Here is a 17,848-nt window from a genome sequence, read left to right as displayed (position 1 = left end):
AAATAAATAGGAAAAACATTACATACAAAAAATAAAAATCAATGTACCTTATAGAGAAAAACTGTTTTGATTTGCCAGAGTAGTAGTTGTAAAATATTTCTATTTCGTGTTAGCTTTTACAAAATAATTTATGCTGGAACAATATCATTCCAAAATATTTATAGGAAAATCATGTAGTAAACAGCGCTAAAGATAAAAAATCAAATTGAGATGAAACAAATTGTGTATATGGCAAAATAATTTGTATTGGCTTTTAGTGAATGGTTAAAAGGAGTGATTTTTAGTAAAATTGCCTATTTACCATTTTTAACAAAAGACACCAACATGAAGATAAGCCAAATGTCTATCAACTCAAATGATAACAAAAAAACATCACAGCAACAACACACAGTAGCACACAGCATAAGGTTATATAATATTTATATAGCATAACTTAAGTAAGATAACGTTCATATATGACAGAACCATGGCGTACTTTATAACAGGCCTATTCACCGTGCGGATGACGTCATAAACTGGAGGCGAGTTTTTTAAACAGAAAAAACACAACTAACGTGAATTTTAACTTGAAATTTTATTTCCAATCCAAAAAATACTAAATAAAAAAATACTAAACAATTGTTTATACAAATATAGTAAATTTATACATAAATTCAGTATTTATGTTGGTTTTTTTTTAAACTTAGTGTTAAAAAACAATGCTTTTTAACACTGAGTTTCAAAATTTTTTGTTTTGGTTCTTTTTCTGATCTTGGTGAGTACAAACTACAATAGTTTTTAAAAAATATGTTCGAAAGTATAACACCATGTTTTCTATTCATACTCAGTTGATATGGTTCTGAAATAAGCATCATTAGATTGCACAAAGAAGAAATGCATGTATTATCAGCCACTTCACGAAACAGAATATAGCAATATATAACCCATTGACATACACAATCACCAGGTACAGTTAATCCTCCGCGATTGATTTCGTCTGTAAAATATTAGAATTTCTCATAATAAAAGCATGAGTCATCTGAATCTTTATCATTTCGGACTACATACCCAGCTATATAAATCAGACTCATTTTAACATCTATAGATACTATATTTTCTAATTCTGGTAAGTTATCAAATATCAAACATTTCTCTTCGTTCATGTAATAACCACATCTTTCACAAGAATGTCCTGATGTAGTAAAATCAAGACAATCACCATTATTGTCTAATTGCAAAAGTAGTTTTGTCTTTACAATAGCAACTTTCTCTAATACTTGTTGTACAGTAATAAAATATGTACCACCTGATCCTTGTCTGAGTTTCCCAAACTGTTTTTCAAAAAGATCAGTGGTAAATGTTCCGAGCAAAACATATTTATGATTTGTAGACAAGAGAAACTTTGACAACTCAACAAGACCATTGCATGTGTGGTAGAGACTTTTATAAGTATCTTTTGTGAAACTTTTACAACGAACTTTTTGAGAAGAACACATTTGTTTAGCTAAGTTTCCGAACTCTAACAGCTTTTGAAGATTAAAATCACCTGGAGAAAATATTGCAGCTTTGTTTGGATCACGCATACGTATATCTGCATAAGGGCTATGAACATTTACAATTCTCCAAAATTCAATTATTATTGAAAGAAACAAAATAGTATCATCAACATTTTCCAAGTCTGGATGACATTTTAAGGCACAGACTGTTTTTCACAAAATACTTTCAGACAAGTTGAAACTTTTTGTTTTTCATTTGGTTTGGGGAATACAGCAACATCAGTAAGTTTAGACATTTTGATCATTTGCTTTGATTCTAATTTATGCAATGCTACAATGTGAGACCACTTAGCAACTTTTTTTTCCTTATTAACATAAAACTCAAGTTCCTGAGTCTTTTCAGTTATCCATTTATTGCGAATATTTTTTAAAAGGTGCACAAAATCATATAAAAGATAAATTTTATCTTTTGTTCGCCAAGGTACGCCGCCTGTCTCAAATTTCTTAAAAAAGGCCTGATTTACCCTGTTACCATCACAAACTATGCATACAACATTACCACCTGCTGCTTTGATGAAAGTTTGTTTGTTCAAAAAGAAAATTTGAATCGGTTACACGTACTGGAAGCATTTTACATAGAAGTTTGGGTCCACCAAACAAAGTAACCACCATAAAATTCAAAACAGTATTAGCAAGATCATTTGGATTGTTTACCGCTTTTCCATAACATAACAGTTTTAACATAAACTTCATCTAATAGAAGAATACAATTTTTATGTCTAACGTCAGATAAGTTTGAAAACACTTTTTGTAGAAATATATCTTCATGAACAGATTTTACATTTGATGTTAGTCTTATTAATGTTGTAATGCTTGGAAGTTGAAAATCTTCTCTGAGACGATTACATGTAGTACGTGAAATTGAAAAATATTCAAATGCTCATATTATTGTTTCAACAGAATATTTTTTATCTGTGACAAGTTTATCACCCATCGAAAATAGTTGCTGTTCAATAATATTTTTTTTACTGTTTATCTCATAAGCATTTAAAAATCGAACTGCTTCTACAATATGTGACCATCTATTTAATATGGTAATTCTGTTCTGCGATAGTGTTTTATTACACATTTGACTCCACAGTGAAACGCTTCGTACTGAAAGTTATTATTTATTTTCAGAACAAATAATGGCACACCGGTGTTATGAAAGAACTCTAATGATTGAATAAATAATTGATTGTCTGTTTTAGTGTTAAATAATAGATCAACTCCATTAAAGTTGTAACTTTCTATGTTCGTTTTCAGATCATTAAATGATTTTATAACGTTTTTTAAATTGAAAGCTGATAATTCGTCAGGTTGAACATTTCTAGATTCAGCATGTGATCTTGAAGTAGTTCTAGGACAACCAGATGGTGAAGGTATTACACTTGGTTTTACACACGTAAATACAGATGGAGGATCACGAGGTCTTTCTTTTCTATAGTCTTTTGTTAAAACGTATCCAACAGGCCAGTGCCTTTCACAAACTACGGTGTCTTTTTTATCTGGTATATTTTCTCTTGGTATAACTGCCAACCACCTTTTTCTTTCTTCTGGTATTCGAGGAAGACGAAAAGTTTTTTCTTTAGAACTTTGATCATAATTTCTATTACAATTAATGACACAGCACTTACGACCCATGTTTATTACAAATTTAAATTTTTAACTAAATAAATAAATAGCAAGAGCTTCGACGCTTAACAGAAAATATGGTTTAAAAAATGTTCGCCTTCAGTTTATGACGTCATCCGCACGATGAATAGGTCTGTTATAAAGTACGCCATGGACAGATTTAAAGTAATAACATTACGCAAAATGATATTAAAATATATTATTATGTATTTTTAGAATAATTAATAAGTAAAGCTTGAAAACAGCTAGACCTAAAGCAGTAACAGTTTGACCCTAAACACAAACGTGTAACCCTCTGTTATAAGTACATCACTTAGCTGGCAAAGTTGACAAATCTTGCTCTAAACGTTTACCAAGTCACAGCACTTTGAAAATACGGAAATAACATAATATAAACATATGCACCAACTATAAACACAATAAATGTGTTTAAATATTTATATAAGGTTATATGTATACCTTTTATACATATTTAAACACATTTTTGAAACAATCATATAACACATATTAACACATACACAAACAATAAAAAAATACTGTACATTATTATATAAATACATTGATAAAAAAAACTATAAAGCACTTATTACCACATACACATACATATTAAAAAAGGCATATATGCAAAACAACAAACGTGTGCAAACAAAAATTTTAAAAATGAAGCGAGAAAATTTAAAAAATACTTTTTACCTTTTTTTTTTTTTTCATAAGAACTGTAATCCTCATAACAAATTTCAACCTTTTCATACAATAACATGTGACATGCGATGTCAGTGTTGGCACAAAATTTTAATTTATTTTTCTAAATTTTCTAAAAAAGAACAATAATAGTTAAAAGCATCACAGAATTTTCAAAGTAGTAATCATTTTATGGAAATAGCATTAGTATATCTTTAAATAACATACATACCCCTATTTTCCTTCTAAAAAATAAAAATAAAACTGCTAAAAGAAACAAAATATAAACGCTATAAAAAATTGAAAATTCTTTCTACTTTAAATCCTTTCTACTTTATATAATAAAAATGTATATATAACTATTTTATATACTAACTTCAATGAACTTAACGATGATTATTTATCCTAATATGATTCTTTATGTAATATAGCTAAACTAATAATTAATTTCCAAAAGAAAAAAAGTTTAAATTCGCTTAAGAGATCTTTTTCCAATGATCGCATGCATTTTGAGAACGCGCTCTTTCAAAGCCTTGTAACTAATGAAACGACGTTACACATCGAACATTAAAATTTGATTCTGAAACTATTTCAATAATAACAACAATTTAAAATGAACCATCCATCACAATCGCTTGGTTTAATTTTGTCTATAATAGTCTTAAAGCCATAACAAACATTGCTACTTTCTACACACTTATGCATTTTGCTAATTAAATGAGAGGTTTATTTGCTCTTTTTACAAATTTTTTAACAATTTTAAAGAACTTTTCATATAGTAGACTTGAAAGATCATGAAGGTTACAGATATGATTATGGATGGTTCTATTACTTAATCTTTTTTTTTTACTTGCACGAGTAAGTTAATTTTCATCAAAAGTAAATTAATAATAATATTATAATAAGTAAATTAATAAGTAATTGTAAGCGTTTAATGTAAATTTACATTTCCGTATGTGTAATTTGTTTTTTTGAAACGACTTTTACTTTATAATGTAAATTTTAAACTTTTTAAAGTAAGTTATGTAAAATAAGATTACATCAAAAAGTAATTTACTTTTGCATGTAAAAGTAAGTCATATAAAAAACATTTAATAGTTAATTACTTTTGAAAATTACATTACATAATATAAAAGTTCTTCAAACTGTAATTATTAACTGTAATTATTAATCATTAACTGTAATTTACATTTACCTATAAAAGTAACTAGTTAAAAAAATTATATTAGAAAGTAAAGTAAAATTATATTAAAATTATATTTGAGTAGGGATTTTTTATTTTAAAAGTAATAACAAATTTTTATTAAAAATAAATTATGTAAAATAAAATTTAAATTACGTAAGATTACATTTTATATAATTTGTAAAGTAATTTAATACATTAAGTAGGTAAATTTACTTAATTTTACAAAAATTTTGACTGGATCTTATACAAAAGTAATGCAAAAAAGAAAAACTTTAAGTCACTAACATTTGGTTTGCCGCAACATTTGATTTGCGCGGTTTTAGGTATTTCTTTCCTGTAAGTTTGAAATGTAAAGTTTGAAAATATCAATAATAGGTTTCTGCCCATGATTAAAACCCTCTTTAGTACCGGTGCATGAGTTTTATCTATAATAACCATTCTCTGAATCAAACCGTCTCAAAAACATTCACTCTCTTCCCAACCATTCGAAAGGTCTGGAATTTACACAAAGCTGAAATAAGGTAGTTAGCAGAAGGCGCATATACTAATGGGACACTCAGAAAGAGAAGTTTTTTTGAAAGGAAAATAATTGGCATAATTGTTAGGTCTTTTTTACAAATGTTTTATGTAATTGTATTTATTATTTAAAAACTAAAAATGGAGAAACAATTTATTTATTTTTGTAAAGATTTTTTGCCAGTTTAATACAAAAAAAATTCCACCTGCTCTAGAATATCCTTTGACTCTTAATGTCTTGGTTTTAACAAATACGGAACTTTTATATGGGCATGAAAAATTTAGAACTTTTCACGTAAATATCTTTATCTGCGTGTAGTATCAGTGACCTAGCTACCGCAAGGCCAGTATAAACAAAACTTCCAGTCCCACAAGCAACTGAACCTAAAGCAGCAAACTTTAGGAGCCCTAAGATATATTTAAAAGGTTTTTTTTGTTTTTAAAAAGTAATTGTTCCAGGGAAACAGAAATTGGGTACCTTGGCTACGTATGCCCAATGACACAAAATACTTTGCTACGATACTGTATAAAATATCAATAACCTGAGTTGTAGCGTAGAAACGATTTATAAGTAGCTAAAGAACTAAAAGTTGTGGTGGTTGTAAAAAATTACCCAAAATCATCCCTACCCCAAATGTAAGGGCACAAATTAGCAACTTTTAGTTTTTGTTTTCTTACACTAAGATTAAGTCGACAGGTTTTACAATTCAAATCTTATGATTATATAAAATTTACACCCAAACCAAAAAAGGTGGTTGTTTCAACATTCTCCTACACTTTTTAATGTGATATAAACAAGAACATACTTAATTTTTGCATCGAAGTATGTTTTATTTACCAAAAGGATATTTATTACCCAAAATTATTGATTTTTCATAGCAGTAATAATAATAATAGTAGGCCAGGTAAATAAAAAAAGCTATTGCTTTTACTCAGTAATTGGTCAGTTTTACGTGAATAAAAACTTCAGCAGTTTTGCTCAAGTTTTTATTCACGTTAAGTTGAGCAATTTATTCAGTAATTACTCAGCTCTACGTGAATAAAAACATAAGCAAAATTGCTGAAATTTTTATTCCCGTAAAGCTGACCAATTACTGAGTAAAAGCAATAGCTTTTTTTATTCACCAGACCTATTACATCTCAAAGTTTACGCTAGTAGACATCGTTATATCATTGGTTACCATAAAGTCTTTAAATGAATTTAATATTGTTTTTAACAACACATTAAAGGACCTCATTTCTACGTAATTATTATTAATACTATTAGTTAAAGATGCTGTTGATTAAGTAATTTCTAATCGGTTTGGTGATACAAAGAATTGCGGCATTTTCAAGTTATGAAACCTTTTTTACATTGCTTTTGACGCAGTATAAAACAAGAGAATCTGGTATTTCAACTACATATGTGTTAATTTTTTAGATATATTCCCAAAAAACACAAAACTATAATTGTCGACTAAAATAAACTTATTAAACTCAAACTTCAGAAAAACACATAATCATCAACTTTTATTTGAGAAGTTTTTAATGACTTTGTTATGTACGGATATTTAGGGGCCCAGCAAAAAGACTATTTTTTTTCTTCTTTTATCCCCGCTATTCGTATATTTTACAAAAGAAAAGTAATAATTTGAAACGGCAAATTAAGAAAAAATAAAAAATTATAAAAATTAAAAATCAATCACTGCATTAACGAATGTCTTAATGTGATTTAAAAAAATCAATGAAGAAATTAAATTGGAAAAAAAATTAATTTGATAGTTATCAAATTAATAATATTAAAAATAAGAATGATTTGAACAATATATTATTTTTCGAAAAACACAAATGATCTTGTAGACTAAAGTCACTTATAAAAACCTTATTTTCTTTGTTATTTCCTGACAAATTTCTATTCCGCGTCATTTGATTACTTATTCACGAAAAAAGAGTTAAATTAACTTTCACTCTGAACTTTTGAATGAGGAATAGAATTTGATTGTCAGAAGAACTAATAGCTTAATTAAAGATAATATTTTAAATCCCCTAAATAATTGCGGAAGTTGCTCAAAACTCATATGGTCAAATTTTTTGAACACAAAGATGATATTGCAAGACATTAGAGACTTATTAATGAACTTAAATTATAATAGTTTAAAATGTTAAAAAATGCCACTAGTGAGACATTTATATATAACAAATGTAATAAACTCATCGCTCTCAATAGTGGCATTAAAAAAAAGTTAACATTTTAGGGGTTTAATGTTAACAGACTCCGATTATCGCAATACTTTTGAAAATCTTAACACAAACATGAATATACAAATACTCTATGTTGTTACGTAAAGTTAAATTCTCAAACAAAAAGCCTGCTACGGGCCTGATTTTAAATACGTGATTGGAATCTGGTTGTTTAAATATTGTTATTTCCACTTTTGTTACCTTTTTTACTTTAAATTTTTCAGTAAATTTAACACAAATTTACTGAAAAAAAAGGAATTTGATGTTGTTTCATCTGTATGATTAAATAACATCAATACACTTTTCTTCACAATCGACAATATAATTTTAAATTTGAAACTGAGCTTTTTTGAACCATTCTACTAAATTCGCTATATTAAATAAATTAAAATAAGCGGTTGTTGAGGTTATGAAAAGTTATAAATTTTTTAAGTTAATAACTTTTGTTTTTTTAACTTGGTTTTTTTTTAATTTATCTTTATGTTATTTACATCAGTTATTTAAAAAAAATTTTTAAAAGACTGTCTGGTTTAATGCTCTTGCTTTGGGAATGGCTCTGCATTTTCTAATTTTATTCTAAGTTTTGTATTTTTGCTTCTTTAATTTAGCCTGATTGTTACATAGAAAAAACAATATATTTTGTAATACTTATAGAAAAATTGTACTTTTATCCGAAGTAATTTTGGATTTTACGTTTATGTTTTTCACGTAATTATTTTTTTTTTATAGCTCTTTGTGTCAATATTATTTATTTTTATTACCATTATTTTAGAAAACATGCTTATCATTTAGTCTGTTTTTAAGAGGACTTGCTATGAATCTTACTGCCAAATCCAAAGTACGGACTGAACATCCTTATGCATTTATCAAAACTTTGGCTAAATTAAACTTAGATGAAGCATGCAAATATTTTTTCAGCTTGTATAGTTAATATTCTAATTTTGTCAATATTTGATATTTCTTTCTCATTTTTTAAATATTTTTCTCGTGAGCTCAACTTTCTTTTTCGGATGCCTTTATCAATAATATCTTTTTTTCGTCATCAGATGTCAAATTATTTTCATTATTTTTATCTAATTTTTCCTCGTTTAGTCATAAATCTGTATAAGTTTCGCTATCATTTTCTCAATCGTTACAACTATGATTGTCCCTCTCAAAAATCTTTTCTTTTTTTAATAACAAAAATTCTACTATAATATTATAAGTCTAACAAACTTTTTTAATATTAAGTCTTTCGCTCTTCTGGAGGTTCCGCCCAATATGAATAGTTACAGAATATAATTTCAATTTGAAGACATCTAATAATTTTTATACTTCAGATGGTAATTAAAATCCAGTGTTCTTTCCATTTACATCTATTGTACCTATGAAAAACAAAACAGATAAAGTTTTGAAATTACATTACTATTAAAGCTCACAAAAAGTACCCAACTAAGCAGTATATTTAATCTTTCCATTTTCCACATTCTGCTAATTCAAGTTTTTTTTTCATTTTTAGTTACAATGTCAAATTTTAAACGTATTAAGTTATTTTTATATTTTGCACTAATACAGATATAATTTTGCCGTCTTTGTTTTTCTAGAAGTGCTCATTGTCTGCCTGTTGACACTGCAACTTTTATATCTTCCTTATTCGGATCTAAATGTTTTTTTAAACCACTATCGTTTATAAAGGTAAATGGTCAACCATTAATTGCTACTTCTTTCTATTAAATATTTTCGTAAGTTTCTTTACTCATTTTAATTTCAATGGTATCTTTGGTTACAAAAGTTTCAGTAGAGGGTTACTTAACTTTTTTTTTGAGGAGAGAAATTAAAGTTACTATCTTTATCTAAGGTAGATGGATCTAAAAAATATTTTATATTGTTATTTATATAAAATTTTGTCTAGAAGTTAATTGTCTTAATTAATCTTGTAAAATTAAGATGGTTTTAATAGCAAAATAAAAATTACTTTTTTATTTTAAAAGCAATGTACAAATATGGATACTAATTTATTTACCTGGACCAGATGAAGGAAAAATAAGTTCAATGTCTTGTTCAACTGTATTTTCAGCTGGTTTATCTAAAACAAAATGCGTTTGTATATTTTTTTGTTTTTGTGTTGCAGCTAGTTTTTTATTTTCTTCGTCTTTTACTGATGCAGAATATTTTAAGAAAAAGGTCGTTTGAAATGATTCTAAATGTTTTTCCAAGTTCTTTTTATTAATGGTCTGATAAGAGTAAACGTAGCATTAATTATATTTAATGGATTAGTAAGTAACAATTTTATAAACATAAAGTTTCTTTTCCTTTAGTTTAGAGAGTGAAATCAGAATTTCTGATGTCACTCTATTTTTCTTGTTTTTTATAATATTACATTTCCACATTTTCCACGCCAAAAACTCTAAAAATTGAGTAAATTGTGAACAAACTCTTACTTTATTTTCAATTAAGTCTGTCCTGCTAGTCATCTATTATTTTGGATATTTGCTCAAACTGTTGCATCATTCCAATTGCTTGTTCAGCAGCCGAATTCACATCTCTCCGTTAGGCTGAACGGAGCTTTTGTCTAAAATTTCCTTACAATACCATATATGCTTATCCAACCCTCGCAATTAGGGTCGGCATTCGGCAATGCCGACCTAACTGCCGACCTGAAAGTATTTGAGATCGGCAAAAATTTGCCAACCTTGTTTCTATGTTTTATGGTTAAACCTTTGTATCAAATAATTTTTGCCGACCTGATGCCGACCTCAAAAAGATTGAGGTCGGCAAATTATTGCCGACCTCATTTTTCCTAATTCCGAGGGTTGCTTATCAAGAGAACTAACACAGCATCAACTGCCTCCAGATTGGAGCAAAATTTTCTTTCACTCTTTCCTCTGAAAAATTGCATCAATATTAGAAGCAGAAAATTGAATTGCTTTATATGCTTAATGTACCACCGTGTGTAAAAATATAATATGAATTTACAGATGAGTTTCAAATCTACAACATGATTTTTTTTTCACAAATGTCAGTTGCTAGCACAAAAGCTGAAGTTTACGTTAGAGTAAATGCTTGCCTAAAAAACTAGGATGGTGAACAGCTACAGTTTTCTATAATTTAAAATTTGCAGGAGAAAAAATTACTGCATGGTTAGTTTAACTAACACTCTTCTGTCATTCCTTATATTCAATTTTTTAGTAATATAAGTCGTTGTAATCTAAAGTTAGCCTTGCAGTTTTCTTCATGTGTTCCATTCAAAAAAGGTAAGGTTATTTTTATAGTATTCGAACTTAATAATAATAATGATAATAACAATAATGATAATAATAACAACAACGTTTATTTGCATTAAAAATCATACAAAAAGAGTTTTAATACAAAAAGATGAGACAGGTAATCACAAGGTTAGGCTTACGTAACACCACTAATACAAATTATGCTGTGGTCCATTCATTTAGAGAAGCTGACATTTGTGTACATGTAGATCTGCGTTTTAGGAAGCCAAACTGATGGACAGTAATAAAGTTATTATGCAGTAGTTTTTAGGCTTTTGGCGACAATAGACTCCATAACTTTGCGAATAATACAAGTAATTGAAATAAGTCTGTAGTTGGAAGGTAAGGAGGGAGTATCTTTTTTGAAGAGTTTTGAAGACGCACTATAGCGATTTTCTAAATTTTCGGAATTACACTGGTTAACATAGATAATTCAAAAAGGATTGAAAACGGGATGGCAATAGTAGTAGCAAGTGATTTCAGAAATATAGTCGGAAAACCGTCGGGTGAAATTAATGACTTAGATAAAAGGTTTTGAAGACCAGATATAACAGAGTCGTAAAAAAAAAGATCATTATTTAGAGAATTATCATGAGGTGAAAGATCTAACACTGGTGTGTTACCGTTGTTGATGACAAAGACTGAAGCAAAATAGTTATTAAGAAGTGTTGATTTTTCAAACCATCAATACAAAGAAGGCCGTCGGATTTTACAAGAGGCGGAACAGAATTTAGACAGGTTGATTTAGACTTGACGTAGGAATAAAATTGCATTAAGTTTGCTTTTTCTACAATGTTTTTTTCTCTAGCAATACAATTTTTTATAATCGCAGCATCATATAAATGAGCACAACTCTTGTAATTGGCAAGCACGGAGATATCATGTAGTCTTTTATAATGTCGGTACGAAATATGTTTTGTGATGCTAATTTGCGGATGGCAAGGGGTCGAATATGGTTTATTTTAGAACAAAGTACTGGAACGTTAGAAGAAATAGAGGAATTCGAGACATCACAAATAGATTGCCAAAAGGATTCAACATCTTGATATTGTTTGGGCAAAATTAACCAATATACATTTAGTAAGTCATTTTAAATCGAATTTTAATCGGTTTTAAAGAAATTGCGTATACTTGATTTTCTACGACTTTTCGAATTCATCAAGATACAATTAAATTGGATTGTGCAGTGGTAACAAGTGCTGGTAAATGGGGCGGTAGTATCCACATTTTGCATCGTTTTAATATTGTTTGTTAAAATGAGGTCTTGCAGATTGTTAAGTCTAGCAGGGTCAGCTACGAGCTTGGTGAGAGCATATACAGAACAAGTTTCACCAAAAAAAACCAAAACTAATCGGAATTGACCCGTTTATACGTGGGAAGTTGTAATCACCTGTTATTGCACAAGTCGAATCACACGTTGATAGAAGTATGCAAAGAAACCTGCACATGGATTTGGTTTTAGAAATATTTGATGCTGCACAAGGAGGCTGGTAAACAAACATAAATCTGGTCTTGCCAAGGTTTGGTAAAGCACTAACTTCGACGCAGATAATTTCAGTATTATGAGGATTGTTGGAAGTTTCATCCCGAATTTAAACCGAATGAATATCACTGCGTACTGCCACCTTTGCCGTCACGGTCAATTCGGAACAGATTAAAACAGTAATGAGTCAGGAGTGTTAATGTTGAGCTAAGTCTCTGTAATAGGGACGATGTCAAGGTTTCCATGTTGGAGTAGGTTGTGTAGGTTTATTAGTTTCTTGTTTAATATGATCTTGCACTAAAATAAGCACAGTTTAGGATTCTGGTAACAGGTTTTACCGTGCGAGGTTAAAGTATGGGTTGGCGTCAATTTTGGTCAGGGCTTTTATTTTGTTTTTTAAAATTGTCAAGTGCTTTTTAAGCAGATTTAAAAACATATCTTTTTCAGGCGGTTGACTCGGTGACGTTGATGCAGCAGATTTGGCCAGTTCTTCGGTGTATAACATTTGGAAATAGTTGTCAAGGAGTCCGGCTTCCTTTAATTCTTCATTTAGCGCTTTCATCCTATTATGTAGTTCGGCATATTCGGTTTGCTGCGCTGGCGTTCTGTCTTCGCGCACAAAAACGCCTTCAAATGACATAGCTTTATGACGACTGCATAACTGGAACACTTCATTTTTTGCATTTTCGTTTTCGAATGATACTTTTATTAAGTTCAGTTTGTTTTTGTTGATTTTATTGGTTGTATGCACGCGACTAACGGTTTTGATCTGGTTTACTACCCCACATGCGTTAAAAAAATCTGTGACGATAGCTTCGTCGTCTTTTGTATCAGATTTTTTAGGCCTACAACGATTATATTAAGATGTGCAATATATTCTATCTTTAGGGTTCTGAAACAATTGTTTGGACTTTACGGTTTATGTCCGACGTTATTCTCTTTTATCAATGCTTCTCCGAAACGAATTATTCCAAGCTCAATGAATGATGCCTATATGTTAATACTTAAAGGTATTTTTTATACCTCTTACAATCCTAATAAGTAGTCCTTTCTTTGAACCAGTATGACTTGAAGTTGTATCAAAGCATACTGTAATTCGTGGCAACTTCAAGCAGTGCAACCTTGTCAGCTGTTGTGAAATTAAAATATTTTTTGAATTACAGTTTTGAATCTCAACAGTCAAGTAAACTGATAGCTTCAATCGCAAATTGATTCAATGACTTTAATAGATTATTCTGTGCACGTAATAGATCATTTTAGGTATTTATAAACGACGTAAACGTTAGTGTAAAATTGTTTTTTCCAGTTTATATAAAAATATCTACAAAATGCCTAAGAAAAATAGGAAAGTAATCGAAGGACAGAATTACCAGCCTTATGATAAAAGTAAGATTTAGAATGCTCTTCGAGATATTGGTAATGGAATATCAGTTGCATCTGCCAGCAAGAAACTTCGTCAATTCAACCAAGATTGGTTGAATTGACGAAGTGGTCCTATCAGTTGAAGAAGTTTGATATCCGGCTCATAATTCAAGGTTATTTAAATAAGGAAGGTCGTTCTGTAATCGAGTTTGCCAACAACATGTCTGGTGATGATTTTAAGAACAGTTTTATGTTACGTAACAATCTCAAACAACGTTTAGCTACAAGCATCAGCCATTCTAGAGCAGCAGTTTCTCCTGAAATGGTTACAGATTTTTTTGAAAACGCCAGGGAAAAGCTAGAAAACATGCCAACGAAAAAGATTTTTAATTTTGACGAAACCAACTTGACCAACAATTCTGGTGCTATGGAACATTCAAAAGCAGCAATTTCTCTTATGTTTTGTATTTCTGCTTCTGGTGACATCCTTCCTCTCTTTGTGGTCTATAAAGCAGAAAACCTCAATGGAAATTAGTGCAATGGTGAACCATCAGGTTCCAGATATGATGTAACAAAAACTAGGTGGTTTGATTCTCGTCCCTTTGAATTGTGGTTTCGTCATATTTTCGTTCCCCATATAGAAAACGTTCCTGGAGAAAAATTTGTAATTGCAGATAATCTTGCCTATCATTTTACATCTACTGCAATTTTGCCTGAAATACAACAATCTGGTCCATCTAGACAGCTGGTATATGACAAAAATGTGTGCGGAATTTGTAAATGTGAATATAACGGTTATCGAGGTCCATATTGGATACAATAAATTTCATGCCACCAGTGGATATGCGGAGTTTGTAACAGTTCTTCTTAGGAGCCGCAGTGCATTTGCGATCGGTATTTAGAGGACTGAGTTTGAATAAAGTTTTCTGAAACATTATGTAATTGTAATACGTTATTGTAAATGTTGTTGCATGTTCACTGATTATAATTAGAGTTGTTTTAAATTCAGAGCCTTTTATTTAATACACGTAAGACTGTTTGTCAAACTTAAAATTTTGTAAATTAATTTCACTTTTTATGATCGCACCAGAATCAAAGTAAATTAAGGAGATTTTCTTACCTTTTATTATTTTTTATATCTCTACACTGTCATAAATACTGAATTATAATTTAAAACATGCCGAAGATGCACAAAACTGTCCAACTTCATAATAAATTAATATTTCGGCACATGACGAAGTTGCCCCTAACTCAAGGTAACTTCGTCACTCTTCATAATGATATTTCAACTGCCTAATTATTCAAATGGAAAAATCAAAAATAAGTGGAACATTAAAGGGCATGCTGTATTGTAACAAAACTAACCGACTCATTTTCATTTTCCATTCTGAAATCATTACAAAGAAAAAAATAAGTTCCAAAATTGACGAAGTTGGCCCGAATTACGGTACTCCACATACTTTTAAAATAAAGTCATATTTAACCTGTATTTTTGTAATTCTTTACCATATTAATGATTTTTACTAGGTTAACGGGGTTTTGCACTGCCTACCTTATATCTAATTTAGCAATTTCTGCAGCATCCTTGGCAGTTTTTTTCATCCTCTTTAATGCTGTTGAAGCACTAGCTTTCTATTTTGCGATATTACATCAACGACCTTGAAGAATTTTGTCACTTACTTCTTGTAAGACATTGGGGAAGATATCATTCGCTGTAGTTATAGTTTCCATCAAAATTATTCTTAGGGTCTTTAGCAGTAAGGTTACAATTATCTGCTCTTCTATGATGTCAAAGTTCAATTTAAATTCTGAACTAGAATTAGCACTAACTACACTGTTGATGGGGCCAACCATGCTTTCTTTATTAAAAGTTGAATTATATATTTTAAATTGTTAAAAATTTAATAAACATCTCTCAACTGTAAGGATATTCCGAATAAAAAATCGTAAAAAACTTAAACATATAGTCCAATTGTTTTTCTGCAAGCTTTTCCGTCGCATACAATTCCTCAAGTGATTTCGTCTATATCGTTCGACGTATATTCCAGGTTCAGCTTGGGATTAAGCTAAATTTTGCGAAACACCTTTAGAATTTCCGGTGACAGGCTAAATATAAAGCAGTAAGTACACGTAATTTGAATTAGAACATTTCCAATACCATACAAATTAAAAATATCCACAATATGTGCTATAAATACTGTATTCTTTATATTAACTATAATTACTATAATTAACTATAAATACTAATTAACTAAAAGTTAGTTTTAATTTAGTATGACCTTGAGAAAAGGAAGACTTTATAAGACTAATGTAGATTTAGTTCTAAAAGAGAAAACAAAGACGTTATACTTTAACGAATATGAACAACAATGCATCCAAAATGCTCACCGTTTCATATGGGATCAATAAATCAAACAACTCTTTTGAAGTTAGACGCTTCTTTCCTGTTATCGGCAACAGGTATAGTAATGGTTTCACAGAAGCTGCATTCTGTCCATCTATAAAAAATGCAATAAATCTATTAATTTTACTATATAACGTGCAATATTTTGATTAATAACAGTCAACCTCAAATTAAATATATGCATAACACTTCTTAGCCCACTTGTTACTTCCTTACTGGATCCTCCAATAATTCCTGTGTAACATTCTTGAAGGTATTCAACAGTTAATTTTGAACAATAAAGTAGCACAGAACTTATCAAATTTTTCATACACTCAGCAAAGCAATCAGCTGTATCAGGATACATACGACAAAAGTCTTGAAGCAGCTAAACAGTAATAAATCTCTACAACATAGGCTTACTCATGACAAAACAAATAAATACATTACTAGCAAGTTACATACTGAAAACTTTTCAATATCTATTTAAAAAATATTTACCATTTATGGCAAGGATAACTAACATGTTATGTGCTGTACACATTCTAAATATGATGGATGACGTTTCTCAATCTTTTACCGAATATAGCAAAATTTTTTTTTTTACTGCTATTTAAACACATTTTTTACTTGAGTCTGTTATACTAATTACATTCACAGAATTGACACTCCTCTAATCCTTGGCAGCAATCTGTAAAAATGAATTCAACACTTTGGGGAACAGTAGTTATAAATGCCTTCGTATAGGGTGAATTAGACAGCGATGCAGTAGTTTGTAGCAAAGTTTATCCCTTTGCTCTTTTGGAGTCCATAATTTTTCATTGCTGTTAAGCTTAGCACGTGCGTTTTTAATGCACTTAGCTAAGAAGCCCATGTAAGATTTTTGTTCAAAGAAATCTTCTGGTTTGAGTCCTGTAATCCCGGCAAGATATGTGCTAACTATTTTCATTTTATCTTTTAACTGATAATTCTGGTAACAGTCGGCAATTTTAGCAGCAGTAACTTACGTTAAAGCTTGTCTTAATTGAACTAGTTTGAATGATTACATACATTTAGTTAAAGCTTAATGTATGTAATCATTCAAAATAACTTAAAGCCAAAGAAAGTTCTAACAACCATGATTCTGAACATATTAAATGATACCTTTGAAGAAGAATTAAAAACAATAAATTCAATAATAAAGTTTAATTCTTTTTAAAAACTTTTCCTGTTATGTGAAAAACTCTTTCTTATCGTCAATTCATTATTGCCCGAGTTTTAACTCCTTTCAAAGTTTGGTAACGTAAAAATGTGACCAAATAAATGGATTAAATTTTTTTTTAAATCTGTAAAAAGTTTTTATTTATACAGTACAATATTTGGGTCATAATTAGACTATTCAAATTTGAATTAAAATCTCCATCTACACAAAATTGGAATATTGATTGTCAATATAATTTAACAGTTAATGTTAAGAAAAAATAAGATATAGCACAAACAAAAATTGCTGACTGAGAGATTGCATACCTAAAACTAAAAAACTTTATTTTTTTTACCTTCATTGCATACCATTGGAAATGGTTATCGAAGTAGTTAACAGTAAGCTTCCTTAATAATATAAATTAAGGAAGCTTACTGTTAACT

General features: G+C 29.5%; 1 long non-coding RNA gene across 2 annotated transcripts in view; it reads right to left on the bottom strand.

Annotated features, from left to right (window-relative positions):
* Nucleotides 1-15,757: 15,757 nt before the first annotated feature.
* LOC136081619 (uncharacterized) overlaps nucleotides 15,758-17,848 on the bottom strand; it is a 3,773-nt gene continuing 1,682 nt past the window's right edge. The window contains exons 1-4 of one of the 2 annotated variants that reach the window (XR_010638953.1): nucleotides 16,727-17,848; nucleotides 16,411-16,613; nucleotides 16,231-16,340; nucleotides 15,758-15,948 (exon numbers count right to left, since the gene is read on the bottom strand). The exon at nucleotides 16,727-17,848 is cut by the window's right edge and continues 1,682 nt beyond it. This is a non-coding gene — a long non-coding RNA (uncharacterized LOC136081619). Of the gene's footprint in view, nucleotides 15,949-16,230; nucleotides 16,614-16,726 lie in introns of both variants that reach the window. The other variant, XR_010638952.1, reaches the window with a different exon arrangement.

Source organism: Hydra vulgaris, chromosome 06 (assembly GCF_038396675.1).
Source record: "Hydra vulgaris chromosome 06, alternate assembly HydraT2T_AEP".
NCBI lineage: Eukaryota > Metazoa > Cnidaria > Hydrozoa > Anthoathecata > Hydridae > Hydra > Hydra vulgaris.
This window is presented reverse-complemented; position numbering and strand designations above follow the sequence as displayed.